The 4083-nt window shown below is 36.6% G+C and overlaps 1 non-coding gene across 1 annotated transcript; it reads right to left on the reverse strand.

The window, feature by feature from the left end:
- Positions 1 to 2287: 2287 nt before the first annotated feature.
- On the reverse strand, positions 2288 to 2370 carry TRNAF-GAA (transfer RNA phenylalanine (anticodon GAA)). Its single transcript has one exon. It is a non-coding gene; the product is annotated as a tRNA-Phe (tRNA).
- Positions 2371 to 4083: the final 1713 nt, after the last annotated feature.

The following is a 4083-nucleotide window of genomic DNA, read 5'->3' on the forward strand; positions in this document are numbered from 1 at the left end:
CCAAATTTTCCCAGGACTTGTCTTGTGGTTTGGTCAGAGGGACCAACTCTTGCGTTGAAGTCACCTGCAACAATCAAGTAATCACGTGCGGCAACAGAAGAAGACAGCTGCTGTAGCTCGCCGTAGAAATCATCCTTGGTCGTATCAGCGGCATCACAGTCGGGGGCATAGGTAGAATTTATCGACACATTTGCGGGGTTTCCTTTTAGTGTAATCCTTGAAAGTCTACCAGAGACTGATTCCCATTCTAGGAGAGCATTTCTGGTTCTTTGGTTCATGATGAAACCAACTCCGTGAAGTCCCGAATTATCCTCTACTCCGGAGTAGAAAAATGGAATTGACGTAGCGTTTCAGGAGCTGTAATAACTATGGAGACAGAACCTGAAATTCTGGTCTCGGATATGCAAAGTATGTCTATGTTGTACTTCTCCATCTCATGAACAAGAAAAACTTGCGTGGCTTCTTATTTGACGGAACTTACAGTCCAACATCCCACATTTATGCTAGATTTTGCCTGTTTAATGACTGTAGTGGGTTTTCCTAGATTCATGGCATGAAAAGGATTTTTCAACTTCCCCGCCATATTCGAAGTCACTTTGCCTGCCGGGAACACCGTAGTATTGTTGGTTTGTTTACTTTTCGACGCCCGTACCAATACAGGGGCCCTGTCGCTTGCCGGGGACGCCGTAGCCGTTACAACTTTTCTTCTAGGTATCAGATCCATCGATATTTCTTGGGAATAAAGTTGACCGCAAGGTCCCCAGTCTTGCAGACCAGTCATGTGTGTAAAGTATTGCATGGTTACCACTAGGGCAACAGTCCACACATTGACGGTTTTAGGTATCCGTGAATAAATTCTAAGGCGAGAAAGGAAGTTGGGACAATTTTTGAAATTGCCCACCTCACCTGCCTAGAGTCTCAGGCAAGTGAGCCTAAACTTGAAAAAGTGGAAATTCTTTCAGATTGCTAAAATGAGCTGAGACAATAAATAGATACTATTGGGAAAGTGATTGATTACGCAGGGCATCCGTGAACAAGTGCTAAATTGAGAGAGTAATTTGGGACAATATTTGGGGCCACCCACCTGCCCAGATTCTTAGGCAAGTGACCGAAAATTTAAAATATTTGTGACAAATTCAAATTTTTTTTCAGAATGTGGGGCTAAGCTTAGGCAAAGAACAGGTACTATTTGAAGAAATAAAAATGGCTATAAACGATTGTTTTGCCTGTTATTTCAAGCAAATTTATGGTCCCATGTCAATTTTAAATTCTTGGTCAGCCTTCTTAAGACCATAGGCGGGTCTGCCTTGTTTGCCTCTTTTTTAAATTCTTGATTAGCATGCCTAGGACTCTAGGCACGCATGCTTTTCCAAAAACTAACCTGACAAGTATATGTTCAATAAGAGAGTCATTCATACTCCTGCTATTTACCCGTGCCACAGCCATTTAAACATTGGTCTCTCAATTCCTTCGACTATCTGTGTTGGCTTTTATCTGTCTGCAATTACCCAGTCCAGTCTTGATGCGACCTATTGCCCAAAATACTTAATAAATTCAATTCAACTTAGAACATATACTGGCCGAGAACCATCCTCCTTTACATGGATTTACCCAGGCTGGTTCTTATAATCATGTCCTTCTAGATTATGGTAAATGGTGAAACAAATCAAAATTGTAACAGCCACTAGGATTTCTATGTTTTAAATATAAATATGATTATTATTTAAATCTTATTTATAATCAGACACCTCAAACACATGTCCACAAATGATTGATAATTATCAGTTTTTTTATGAGTAACCGAATTATGCAAGTCAAATTAACTGTTTGTGGAGGTTTGAATGTTTATAGTGTTTGTCTTTCTCTGTGTATGTGGTTGAGTCTATTTGTTTACATGTCTGGGTTGGTGTTTAATCTAGAAGGATATGATCAAAAGGTTCAACCTTGATAAAACCATTAAAAAGGGGAAAGGATTTTGGCTAGTATATTTCCTATTGCACAAGAATCTTGATTGGAATGATTATTTTTCTATAGCCTATTATGTTTTGTTCATAAAGGGAATTTTTATCAAGATTACCAATTTAATTCAGGGTATAGGTATAATATTATTTTATAAAAGTATTAAATTAAGGCATTAGTAATCTTGAAAAGAAATCTTCTTTAGGAAATAAACGATATTTCGTTTATTTCCTAAAAAGGAAATTACCACTCTCTTATACAACAGTAAATGTGCTAACCAATCATTTCCTTCTAGATCGTGGTGAATGGTTAAACAGATAAAAAATCTTGCAATCGGTAGGATTTGAACCTACGCTCCCCAAACGGAATATGATGTTCATTCATACGCCTTAACCACTCGGCCACGACTGCTTGAAAGTTATAAGTTTTTAATATAGATATGGTTATTATTGAATTCTTAATTTTTTATGATACGTTGTTTTCAGCTTAATTCAGGGAATATGCATAATATCATTGTTAACACTAAACTAAGGTATAGGTTATCTTGGTAAACATTCCCTTTATGAACTAAACATAATGGGCTATATCAAAATAATCATTCTAATCAAGACTCTTATACAATAGAACATATACTAGCTGAGAACCATCCCCCTTTTTATGGTTTTATCAAGGTTGGTCCTTTTGACCATGTCCTTCTAGATTATGGTAAATGATGAAACAGATCAAAATTGTCACAGCCATTAGGATTTGTAAGTTTTAAATATAATATGATTATTATTGACTTCTGATTTCTAATCAGACACCTTAACCGCTTGCCCACGACCGATTGAAAGCTATAAGTTTTTAATATAGATATTGTTCTTATTGAATTCTTGATTTTTTATGATAAGTTGTTTTCAGTTTATTTCAGGGTATATGTATAATATCATGTTTTAATGTTAAATTAAGGTATTGGTAATCGTGATAAAAATTCACTTTATGAACTAAACATAAAAGGCTATATCAAAGCAATCATTCCAATCAAGAATCTTATGCAATAGAACATTCACTACTTGCAACATTACTACGATATTCAAATCACTGGGCAGAAATCACATTTCATCCACACGCCATAGAGCCAAGGCACGGAGGATGGTTTTTTGCTAGTATATTATCTATTGCATAAGAGTCTTGATTAGAATGATTATTTTGATACAACCTATTATTTTTAGTTTATATAGGGAATTTTTATTACGATTACCAATACCTTAATTTAACATTAAAACATGATATTATACACATACCCTGAATTAAACTGAAAACAATGTATCATAAAAAAATGGAAAGGAGTGTTTTTCAAAACAAGATCGATGCAGAAGGCCTCGACCGTTTCCGCTGATTTTGAATTGAAGTTATCAAGTATTTTACAATAGGTTGTATAGGTTACATCAAGACTGGACTGGGTAACTGTAGGACAGAGAAAAGTCAAGACAGATAGTCCAAGTAATTGAAAAGCAAATGTTTAAATGGCTGGGGCACGGGTACATGGCAGGAGTAGTCATGACTCTCTTATTGGACACATTCTTGTCAGGTTAGTTTTTGGAATGGCATGCCTGCCTAGAGTCTTAGGCATGCTGATCAAAAATAGGCAAACAAGGCAAAGCCACCTATGGTCTTAAGAAGAATTTAAAATTGACATAAGACCATAAATTTGCTTGAAATAACAGTCAAACAATCGTTAAAAGCCATCTTTATCTTTCAAATAGTACCTATTCGTTACCTAAGCTTAGCCCCACATTCTGAAAAAAATTTGAATTTTTACAAATTTTTGAAATTTTTGGGTCACTGGCCTGAGACTCTGGGACACCTGAGACACCGCCCCCGAATGTTGTCCAAAATTCCTTTCTCAATTTAGCACTTGTTCACGGATGCCCAGCGTAACCAGACACTTTCCCAATAGTGTCTATTCATTGTCTCAGCTCAGTTTAGCAATCTGAGCCAATTTCCACTTTTTCAAGTTTAGGGTCACTTGCCTGAGACTCTGGGGAGGTGAGGTGGGCACCTCCAAAAATTGTCCCAACTTCCTTTCTCGCGTTAGAATTTATTCATGGATAACTAAAACCTTCAACGGTTAGTCTGTTGCCC

Source organism: Artemia sp. Qi Xiang Cuo, chromosome 5 (genome assembly GCF_049724085.1).
Source record: "Artemia sp. Qi Xiang Cuo chromosome 5, ASM4972408v1, whole genome shotgun sequence".
Taxonomy (NCBI): Eukaryota; Metazoa; Arthropoda; class Branchiopoda; order Anostraca; family Artemiidae; genus Artemia; species Artemia sp. Qi Xiang Cuo.